Consider the following 12,213-nt stretch of genomic DNA (forward strand, 5'->3'; position numbering starts at 1 on the left):
CCCGCTGCTTTAAACGGGGAAAGTTTGGGGACAAAGGCGACGTGGGGTTGCTACTAGAGGCGTTTACCCAGGGGATTTGGATTCCTTTCTCGGAGCGCCCCTCCTTCGGGGCTGTCCGCAACTTGAAGTCAGTGTTTGATTTTCCTGACGTGGTCCTCGAAAAGCTCCGGAAGGAGGTTTCACTAGGGCAGGTGGCTGGGCCGTTCGAGGCCCCTCCATTGTCCAACTTGCGGGTGTCTCCCTTGGGGGTGGTGCCCAAGAAGGAGGCAGGGAAATTTCGCTTGATTCACCATTTATCGTACCCTCAAGGGGGCTCGGTAAATGATGATATCTCTGCCGAGCTGTGTCGGGTGTCTTTTGCTTCCTTTGACGCAGCAGTGCGCATGGTCAGGGCAGCGGGCCCCAGTGCATTACTGGCAAAGGCAGACGTGGAATCAGTGTTTCGCTTGTTGCCGGTGCACTCCGATTGCCATCACCTCCTCGGTTGTAGTTTCCAGGGCCAGTACTATGTGGATATGCGCCTCCCGATGGGGTGCTCCATATCCTGCTTTTACTTTGAGTGCTTCAGCACTTTCCTGGAATGGGGGATCGACTTGCTGATGCAATACCTTGACGACTTCCTGTGTGTGAGCCCTGCGCATTCTCCGGCGTGTAGGAACCTGCTCACCACGGAGGAAAGGGTGTTTGGGCGCTTCAGGGTTCCCCTTGCGCGCGATAAGCCTGTGGGGCCGGTAACGTGCCTTAGCTTCCTGGGCATCGAGCTAGATTCGGTGGACATGGAGTGCCAGCTACCTCTGGACAAGGTGGAAGGCTTGCGCCGGGACGTGGCGGTAGCACGGGGCTTGCGGCCTCGGCACTACATTAGGCTCACGAGGCAGTTATGGGACGATTTGGACATCTGGGGTACGTTCTTGGCGGATTATAATGGGAGGTCGTATTGGCAAGCGCAAGAGGTGTCCGGTGCGGATCTCCACCTCTAGACGGACGCGTCGGGTTCCGTCGGCTTTGGGGCGATACTGGGGTTGCGCTGGTGCGCTGACGCTTTGCCAGAGGACTGGTACGCCTCTGGCCTGAATAAGAATCTGGCCTTCCTCGAATTTTCCCCATAGTGGTGGCATTGAAACTCTCGGGTCTGGACTTACGGGATCGGCGGGTTGTCTTTCACTGTGACAACCTGGGGGTTGTGCAGGCGATTAACCAGCTCTCTGCCTCCTCCCCGCCGGTGGTTCGTTTGCTCCAGCGCTTAGTGCTATGGTGCCTGTGCCTTAACGTGTCATGTAGGGCGCTGCATGTTCCCGGGGTTCACAATGTAATTGCGGATGCTCTCTCTCATTCGCAGTGGTTGGAGTTCCGGGCAGCTGCGCCCCACGCTGATGAGGAAGGGTGCCACTGTCCGGTGGAACTATGGTCCCTGGGCTTGACAGGCTGATGGACCTGGTTCGAGGGTCGGTATGGAGTTCCACTTGGGCCAGATACTCGAAGGTATGGGCGGGATGGCTCAAGTGGGAGACAAGACTGGGTTTTTTCCAGGATACGCCCGCTCGATTGCAGGGTTTGTTACGGCTATTGGATACGTGGGTGTCGGCAAGCATGTCGTCTGGCTGAGTTTTTTCTTTAAGCAGCGAGGGTGGAGGGACGTGACCAAGGAGTTTATGGTGCGGCAGGTGGTTAAGGGGCTGCGTAAGGGTCGGGTTAAGGTGGATACCCGGAGGCCGGTGTCGGGGGCAATCCTAGCGCAATTGTGCCAAGTGCTCCCGCAGGTGTGTTTTTCGGACTTCGAAGTGCGGCTTTTTCGCTTGGCCTTTTCGTTTGCTTTCTTTGGGGCTATGAGGATTGGGGAGTTGGTGTGTCCAAGCAGGGCAACCATTGGGGTTCTCGGATGTCAGGGACGTGCCTGACTGGGTTTCCTTTAAGATTTGCCGCTCCAAGACTGACGTGTTTGGTAAAGGTAAGTGGGTTCAGCTGGTGGCTGCCCCAGGGTTGGCCACCTGCCCAGTCCTGTCCTTCCGGTGTTTTTGCAAGGTTCGCCCTGCACTGGCTGGCCCTCTGCAAGTGCACAAGGATGGGAGCTTCCTCTCCCATTTTCAGTTTGTCAGGGTGTTTCGGCTAGGGTTGGCTGCGTTGAGCGTGGAGGGTGCGGAGTTTGGGGGGCACTCCTGAATTGGCGCAGCGACGGAGACTTCTCGGCTGGGTATGCCGGATCAGGAGGTACAGAGAATAGGGAGGTGGGAATCCAGGAGGTTTGACTCTTATGTGCGTCCTGTCGGTCTCCTGAGCTAGAATGTTTTGTTTTCCTCCCCAGGTCTGGTCCCCTGCAAGGTCTGGTTGATTGGCCACTCCTGGTTGATTGGCCAGGTCGGAAAGCGGGTCCCCCGTAGGGGTGGTGGGTAGGTCCGGGCTGTCGGGGTCTAGTCAGAAGGGGGGTAAGGGTAGAGGGGCGGTGGGGCTAGGCACAGGAAAAGGGGTTACGGAAGCGGTCAGTCGGAAGAATGCAGGAGGTCGGGGATCGGGATCCTCGGTAGTGGTCGGGCGGCGGGGGGGCCCGGATTCTGAGAGTGGTAGCGATAGTCCATCACCCGTTAGGTCGCAGGGGTCCCGGGAGGCGCGGGGGAGGTCGGGTCGGCACTGCTCCCCCTCGGACAGCTCGGCAGGGGAATGTGCGGCAGCCCCTAGGTATGGTCGGCAGGGGCGGCCTACTAGTAGAGACGGGAGGAGTCGTAGCCCCAGGGGTCCCAGGGTGCCACGTGGTGGTAGAGGTCAGCGGGAGGCTTCGGTACAGAGCAGGCGCTCCCGGGGTCGTGACGGGAGGGGAATTGATGTCCGTTACACCCTACCCAGGACTTCTTCTCCTTGTCCTAGGTCTCGGAGCCGTTCCGCCTCCTCGCAGGCTGATCACCGGGTGGGCTCCCCGGTCGGCGAGACAGCAGCGGAAGTTCCTCTTCCTGGATGTCGGGCGATCCGCACTGCAGCCCCCGCCGTCCCGGTTTCGGGGGGCTTGGCCGGTGAGTCCAGTGGGTCACTACACTCTAACGCATTAATTACCACACTTCAGGCACTACTCCACTCATTGGGGGCGGGGGGTGACACTAGCGGCATTGGTCAGGTGTGGGCCCCGGGCGTTGGGGCTACGGGCTCTCGGGTTGGGAACTCCACTGGGCCTAGTTCGGGCGGGGATATGGTGTTGCCGCAGGACGTGGGGGAGATTGGGAGCGAGAGGGCTGAGTTGACAAGGGGCATTCCCGACGCGGCTAGACAGCACGCGTATGTGTCGTTTGCGGGCCCGTTGGGGGTCCATCTGAAGCAGGAAGTGAAGGATAAGATATGGAAGGGGGAGTTTTGTGAGATCTTCTCCCTCCTCCCCTTGGAGGACTTTATAGACCTCAAGGAGGAGGATAAGAAGGACGAGAAGAAGGAGGAGGAGGAGAAGAGGAAGCGGTATCGCAAGATTCCGAAATCCTTCGGGAATTGGCTGAGGGCCTTTTGCGTGCTGGCTAGCGTGCTCGGCGAGAAATCGCCGGGGTTATGCTCCTCGCTGTTTTGTTATTTGGATGGCATTTGGGAAGCGTATCGGACTTACGGAGGGTTGGCGTGGTGGCGGTACGATGAGCAGTTTAGGCAGCGGCTGGCGGCTAACCCGGGTATGCGGTGGGACCAAATTGACCTGCCGCTCTGGATGAAGTTAATGATGGCGCAAAAGGCGCAGCCCTTTCAGAACTCGGCCGGCGCTAGGGGGCAGTCCGCCTCGTCGGCCGCCTTACCAAAGGGCTTATGTTGGCTCTATAATGAGGGCCAATGCAAATGGGGGACCACCTGTCGCTTCAAGCACGAGTGCTCCGGCTGCGGAGGCGCTCATGGGCTCAACCGCTGCTTCAAGAAAGGGAAGTCCGGTGGCGCCGGTGCTGCGGCCGCGGCCGGTGGAGGGGGAGCATCCGCATCCGCTGGAAGGCCTGCGGATTTCCCCACTCGGGGTGGTTCCCAAAAAGGAGCAGGGTAAATTTAGGCTCATTCATCATCTCTCGTACCCGAAGGGTGAGTCGGTGAATGACGGTATTCATAAGGACTTGTGCTCGGTGTCTTATGCGTCTTTCGACCGGGCGGTCGATTTGGTCCGGCGGGCCGGGCGTGGGGCTCTGATGGCGAAGGTGGATATTGAGGCCGCGTTTCGGCTGCTGCCGGTCCACCGGGACTGTCATCACCTGCTGGGGTGTTTCTTCGAAGGGGACTACTTCGTGGACTTGTGCCTGCCCATGGGTTGTTCCATCTCGTGCTCCTATTTTGAGAAATGTAGCACTTTTCTCGAATGGGTGGTACGGGTGGAAGCAGGGAATCGTTTTATTGTACATTATTTAGATGATTTTCTGTGCGTGGGGCCGGCTGATTCCTTGGAATGCCTGCGCCTGCTGCGGACGGTTGAGTGGGTGGCGGGCCACTTCGGGGTTCCACTGGCGGCGGACAAAACTGAAGGCCCGACCACGTGTCTGAGTTTCCTGGGTCTGGAGATTGACTCTGGGTTGGGTGAATGCAGGCTGCCTCGGGATAAGCTGGACAGGCTTCGAGGGGCGGTGGCCGCTGTGGCGGGGGCACGCAAGGTTACTCTGCGGCAGCTCCAGTCTTTGATTGGGCTGCTCAATTTTGCGTGTCGGGTAATCCCGATGGGAAGGGTTTTCAGTCGCAGCCTGTCGGCTGCTACTGCGGGGGTTCGGTCTCCGCACCATTTCATCCGGGTGTCGGCGGCCATGAAGGAGGATTTGGGCATTTGGGATGCCTTCTTGCGGGATTTTAATGGGACAGTGTTGTTCAGGCAGGAGGGCCAGTCATCGGCCGAGCTTGAGCTTTTCACGGATGCTTCGGGTAGTGTGGGTTTTGGGGCATACTTTGGTGGCTGTTGGTGTGCGGAGAGGTGGCCGGACTCTTGGGGTCCGAGCCCTCTTATGCGCAACTTGGCTTTCCTTGAGTTATTCCCGTTAGTGGTTGCGATGGCACTATGGGGCGACAGGCTGCGTAATCGGAAAGTGGTCTTTTTCTCGGATAACATGGCGGTGGTTCACGCGGTGAATCGTCAGTCTGCGGCCTCCAGGCCGGTGGTTAGGCTGCTTAGGCGATTGGTATTGCTGTGTATGTCTCGGAATGTTGTTTTTCGCGCGCGGCATGTTCCCGGTTATTTGAATGAGGTGGCTGATGCTCTGTCTCGTTTTCAGTGGTCCCGATTCTGGCTGGTGGCGCCGGGGGCTTCGAAGGACGGGCAGGCTTGCCCGGACGAGATTTGGCAGCTGGGAACATCCTGCTTGGAGGACTTGTGAAGGCTTCTCTGGCACCGGCCACTTGGGCCTCGTACAGTAAGGTTTGGGGCCTGTGGGAGCGGTCGCTGGACGGGCTGGCCGTGGACAGCGGGGAGGCCCTGCGGGATGCTTTCCTGTGGTACACTTGTCAGTTGCTGGCAAAAAGGGCGTCACCTGCCATGGTGGACAGGTCCATGGCGGCGATGGCGTTTTGGTTCAGATGGCATGGGAAGGAGGACTTTACTAAGACCTTCATTATCAGGCAGGCCCTGAAGGGCTATCGCAAGGGACGCAGGTCGCCGGATACCAGGCGCCCGGTGTCGGTTCGACTACTGGGGGATTTGGTGGGTTTGTTGCCTGAAATCTGTTTCAATGGGTTCGAGGCTTCTCTGTTCAAGGTGGCGTTTATTTTGGCGTTTTTTGGGGCATTCCGAATTGGGGAATTGGTGAGCGCTAATAAGACGGTGCAAGGGGGCTTGCAATTTTCGGGGGTTCGTGTCTTGGATGGGAAGGTGGTGGTGCACCTGGGCAGCTCCAAGACGGATGTCCGCGGCGTGGGCCGGGACGTGGCACTGGGGGCCTTGCCGGGCTCGGCTTTGTGCCCGTTGGCTGCTACGGCAGAGTACCTGGCACGGAGGCCAGTGATGGGGGGTTCCTTGTTGGTGCATGCCGACGGATCCTCCCTCTCTCGGTTTCAGTTCACGAAAGTTTTTCGGTTGGGCTTGGGCAAGTTAGGGCTTCATGCTGAACGATTTGGAACACACTCGGAGGCGGCTCGGTTGGGATTGGGGGACGAGGTGGTGAAACGGATCGGGAGGTGGGAATCAGTAAGATTCCGTTCCTATGTCCGATTGGGTCTGTTGGAATAATGAGTTTGGGGACCGTTTTATGCAAAAAAAAAAAAAAAAAAAAAAATGTATATATGCTGGGGATGAGCGACTTGTAACTGGCTGTACTGTAACGGTTCTCTGTGTTATTTGGGCTGGGGTGGGGGTCTCTGTCGGACTTCCCTCATCATTTGTTTTTTCCCCCCAGGGCGTGAGGCATGGATCGTGGGCCATTCGTTTGTCTTCTGGGCCGAGAGGAGGGCCGCAGCTCGAGCGCAAGGCCAGCAGCTGGGTTTTCCGAGGGGCCAGTTGGCAGTTCGCTGGTTTGGGTATCGGGGTTTCTGCTGGGGGGATGTTTGTGGTAAACTGTTTGGGATGCTGGCGGCGGGATACACGCCGGACTTACTGGTCCTGCATATTGGGGGTAATGACCTGGGCCTTACGCCGCAACGACGGCTGGTGAAGTGGATGAAGCAGGACATCAATAAGTTGCGGGGCCTGCTTCCGGGGGTCATGTTGGTGTGGTCGGAGATTGTCCCGAGGCGCCGGTGGCGGCACGCTCGGGATCCGGTAGCTATGGATAGGTGCAGGAAGAAGGTAAATAGCTTGATGGCAAGCTTTGTGCGGAAGGTTGGGGGTGTGGTAGTAAGGCACCTGGAGCTGGAGGAAGGGTTGCCGGGATACTACCGCTCGGATGGTGTTCACCTCTCGGAGGTGGGTTTGGACCTGCTCAACTTGGGTTGGCAGGATGGTATCCGGATGGCTCTGTTTCTTCGGGGTGGCGGAGCTCAGACAGATTAAGGGGTCAAGGTCTGAGCTTGTGGCGGGACGGGGAGCCGAAGGAGAGGAAATAGGCTCCCCTGGATGAACGTGAGGTGGAATAACAGATTGTGTTCATCGGTGGTTGAGAGGTTTCGAGTCCTGGAGGTGACTCAGAACCTGGTGTGGCAGGGGTATCCGGGTATACCCCTGCCGTGGTTAATGGTTGGTTGGCATTTTGGAATGTTGGTGTATGTTATAAATATGTTATAAATATGTATAGGTGTTATTATATGGGGGTCATTGCCTTTTGTATGGTAGCCGAAGGAACAGGATGCGAGGGGGCGGAGTATGGGGGGCAATGACCCATGTTGAATATGTTAATTTATTATTGTTATTATTATTATTATTATTATTATTATTATTATTATAATTATTGGTTAATAAAGCTGTGGACAAATTTCCCCATAATACTTAGTGTCCGTGTGTTATTGGGTTAGGTTATGGGGGTGGTTTGTCCTGGATTCCGACTGCCCAAATGGCGACTATACACCTGTCATGTAGCCCCATGTAGCTAGAGCGCAGCTAAGCGGAAAAAGGCCTTGACAGGGGTTAGGAGGCGGGCTTAGGAGGAAGTAAGCAAGGGTTGGATTATGGGTAAGTAGGATTGGCTATTTAAATGAGCAGCCATTTTAGGTGAGTCATTCTAACTTTCTACCCGGTTGAGTTTGTCCCACCCACCCTCCCTTTGTTTGTTATGTGTTTATTTAACCCGTTTCTTTCACAGCGGCGGGACGGGGAGCCGAAGGAGAGGAAATAGGCTCCCCTGGATGAACGTGAGGTGGAATAACAGATTGTGGTCATCGGTGGTTGAGAGGTTTCGAGTCCTGGAGGTGACTCAGAACCTGGTGTGGCAGGGGTATCCGGGTATACCCCTGCCGTGGTTAATGGTTGGTTGGCATTTTGGAATGTTGGTGTATGTTATAAATATGTTATAAATATGTATAGGTGTTATTATATGGGGGTCATTGCCTTTTGTATGGTAGCCGAAGGAACAGGATGCGAGGGGGCGGAGTATGGGGGGCAATGACCCATGTTGAATATGTTAATTTATTATTGTTATTATTATTATTATTATTATTATTATTATAATTATTGGTTAATAAAGCTGTGGACAAATTTCCCCATAATACTTAGTGTCCGTGTGTTATTGGGTTAGGTTATGGGGGTGGTTTGTCCTGGATTCCGACTGCCCAAATGGCGACTATACACCTGTCATGTACGAGGTACCATTTCTGGGTTTGTTTGTTTATGGTTTTGTTATAGTTTTTGTTTTGTTTTTTTTGGTAGGCCAGTATTTTTATCCGTACACACATAAGCTCGGGTTAAATCTGAATGTATATTTCAAAATGCTGCGCAAGTTACAGCTCTGATCCCCTTCCTGCTGGTTACATTAGGTACTTGTACCTTGCTTAAATCAAGGAAGGAGGGGAAAGGGGGAAAGGGAAAAGGAAAAAAAGAGGAAAGGAAAGATCTTTATTAACATATATATTAACCAAGGACAAGTCTAATGCAATCAGAACTTGCATACCTGCTGACTTATACCGCAAATGTAGGGGTACTAACCTATGCAATGATCCCTTTTTGTAATGACATATACCTGGCAAAGGTACATACGGGGGTATTTTTGTACTAAGCCGACATAGCTGAACAACATATAAAGTATTATAGAGTGGTGGTACACATAAGGTTTGCAAAATATACTGTGCAAACTCACTTTGTGTGTCAAAAAGGCAGAAAAAACGCTTATTACCACTACACCTGGTACAAGCTAGCGGAAAAATTATCCCACGCTAAGGTTCAAAATATGCCTTTTGAAATACCCTGGGGTGTCTACTTTAAGAAATGGTTGACCTTTGTGGGGTAGTTTGAATTTAAAACCTGCGAAGATGCTTGGAAATTACACATAGGCCCAGCGTCAAAATTCAAAGTTCTGTAAAAACTGATATGGCTTGGTCTCCTATATGGCACTGTAGCTTCACAAAATAGTGCCAAAGGCATTCATTGGGGATGTCTTTTTACTCAGAAGACTTAGCTGAGCATAATTTGGGGGTTTTGAACTTAGTGGCACATATGAAATATACAAAATGCCCAGCAAAAATGCAATCCATATGTAAAAAAATGCCCCAAATTATTTTTTACCACATACTTTGGCATATATTGCTGAAAAAATGGGGGCATGCTAAGGCACAATATGCACCTAATGATATACCCTGGAGTGTCTACTTTTACAAATGGTAGGTCTTTGTGGTTTTTTTTTGAACAGTCAAACTGTTATAATACCCCAAATGGAAGCATAGGCTCATTAAATCCGTCTCTCAAAATTCTACTGTGAATACTGAAAAGGACAGGTCTCCTGTATGGCACTGTAGCTTCACGAAATAGTGCCATAGACATACAATGGGGGGGTCCTTTTACTCAGAAGACTTAGCTGAGCATAATTTGGGGGGTTTGAACTTAGTGGCACATATGAAATATACAAAATGCCCAGCAAAAATGCAATCTGTATGTAAAAAATGCACAAAATTATTTTTTACCACATACTTTGGCATGTAATGGTAAAAAAATGGGGGCATGTTAAGGCACAATATGCACCTTATGAGATACCCTGGAGTGTCTACTTTTACAAATGGTAGACCTTTGTGGGGTTTTTTTGAACAGTCAAACTGTTATAATACCCCAAATGGAAGCATAGGCTCATTAAATCCGTCTCTCAAAATTCTACTGTGAATACTGAAGAGGACAGGTCTCCTATATGGCACTGTAGCTTCACGAAATAGTGCCAAAGACATACAATGGGGGTACCGTTGTACTCAGCAGAAGTAACTGAACACATAATAAAACTTTGTACAGGAATAGCACACACCAACTTTACAAAATACACATGAGAAGTTCTTTGTTATAAGTTTGTGTGCGAAAACCCCCAAAAAACACAATTTTACTCCAATATTTAGCAGAGGTTGGCGGTAAAATGGCTACGTAGAAAGTGTCAAAACAACTTACCGTATATACTCGAGTATAAGCCGAGTTTTTCAGCCCATTTTTTGGGCTGAAAAACCCCAACTCGGCTTATACTCGAGTCAGAGTCTGTATTATGGCAATTTGCATTGCCATAATACAGACTGGGGGGAGAGGGGGGCTGGCAGAGCTGTAACTTACCTGTCCTGCAGCTCCTGTCAGCTCTCTCCTCCTCTGCGCCGTCCGGTCAGCACCTCGGTGAGCTCCCAGTGTAAGTCTCGCGAGAGCCGCGGCTCTCGCGAGATTTACACTGGGAGCTGACAGAAGAGCAGAACGGACGGCGCAGAGGAGGAGAGAGCTGACAGGAGCTGCAGGACAGGTAAGTTACAGCTCTGCCAGCCCCCCTCTCCCCCCCCACTGAACTGCCACTGGACCACCAGGGAAGGAGAGCCCCCCTCCCTGCCATATATCAAGCAGGGAGGGGGGACGAAAAAAAAAATATAAATAAAATAAGAAATAATAATAAAAAATAATAATAATAAAAAAATTAATAATAACAAAAAAAGGGGTATAAGGACCACTATGGGAGGGGGGGGTATAAGGACCACTATGGGAGGGAGGGGGTGGGTTAAGGACCACTATGGGAGGGAGGGGGGTATAAGGACCGCTATGGGAGGGAGGGGGGGTATAAGGACCACTATGGGAGGGAGGGGGGGGACAGGGACCACTATGGGAGGGGGGGGATAAGGACCACTATGGGAGGGAGGGGGGGATAAGGACCACTATGGGAGGGAGGGGGGTATAAGGACCACTATGGGAGGGAGGGGGGGGGGATAAGGACCACTATGGGAGGGAGGGGGGGATAAGGACCACTATTGGAGGGAGGGGGGGTATAAGGACCACTATGGGAGGGAGGGGGGGTATAAGGACCACTATGGGAGGGGGTGGGATAAGGACCACTATGGGAGGGAGGGGGGTATAAGGACCACTATGGGAGGGAGGGGGGGGTATATGGACCACTATGGGAGGGATGGGGGGGATAAGGAACACTATGGGAGGGAGAAGGGGGATAAGGACCACTATGAGAGGGAGGGGGTGGGATAAGGACCACTATGGGAGGGGAGGGGGAAGTAAGGACCACTAGGGGAGGGGAGGGTAAGGACCACTAGGGGAGGGGTGAGTCAGGACCACTGGGGGGGGGAGTTAAGGAACACGGGGGTGGGGAGGTAAGGACCACTGAGGGAGGAGGAGGGGAAGTCAGGACATATGCGGGGGGGAGGGGGCGGCAAAAAATGTTTTGCCTACGGCGGCAAATATCCTTGCACCGGCCCTGCACACACTGCATTCACACACTGCATTCATACACACACACACTGCATTCATGCACACACACACACTGCATTCATGCACACACACACTGCACTCATACACACACGCTGCACTCATACACACACACATACGCACACACTGCATTCATTATACACACACTGTAAATAAATATTCAATTAATATATTTTTTTAGGATCTAATTTTATTTAGAAATTTACCAGTAGCTGCTGCATTTCCCACCCTAGTCTTATACTCGAGTCAATAAGTTTTCCTAGTTTTTTGGGATAAAATTAGGGGCCTCGGCTTATATTCGGGTCGGCTTATACTCGAGTATATACGGTAGGTAAATAGCCTGTGGTGTCTACTTTATATAAATATATACTTTTGTGTGGCAATTTTGTTTTCTTTTATGGCTATTAAGCTTACAAGACAAACATACCAAATTCTAAAATCGCTCCACATTAAAAGTTTATTTTACTCCTTGTGCTTTGTGACCTGTAACTACCAAAAAAAAACTTAAAATCCCAGACACATTATATATTCTGTAAATCAGAACAACTAAATGAATTTATTTTTAATTACTTTCCTTAACCTGCACTAATTGTGCACACATTATTATTGCAAAAACTGCAAAAAAAACACAACATTTTTCATTTTTTTTTCATGTTTCTGTATTTTTTAATAATAAATAAGCATTTATGTATATATATGTTACATCAAATTAAAGCCCTTTCTGTCCTTTAAAAAACGGTATATAATATGCGTTGGTGCAATAAATTAGTCAAATGCAAATTGCAGTTGAACGCAAACAGCAAAAAATGCAAAAAATGCCGTTGTCATTAAGTGAAAGACAAGCTTCCGAAGCTCTGTCCTTAAGGGGTTAAGGACGGAGCCAAATGCACACGTTGTGAACGAAACAAAATGTAAACAAAAGCTGGCATTTGCGCTATATGTCTGTCCAACCGTAATTCACCTCTTTCATATTAAATGCACCCCCCTTA

This window comes from Pelobates fuscus, chromosome 1 (genome assembly GCF_036172605.1).
Source record: "Pelobates fuscus isolate aPelFus1 chromosome 1, aPelFus1.pri, whole genome shotgun sequence".
Taxonomy (NCBI): domain Eukaryota; kingdom Metazoa; phylum Chordata; class Amphibia; order Anura; family Pelobatidae; genus Pelobates; species Pelobates fuscus.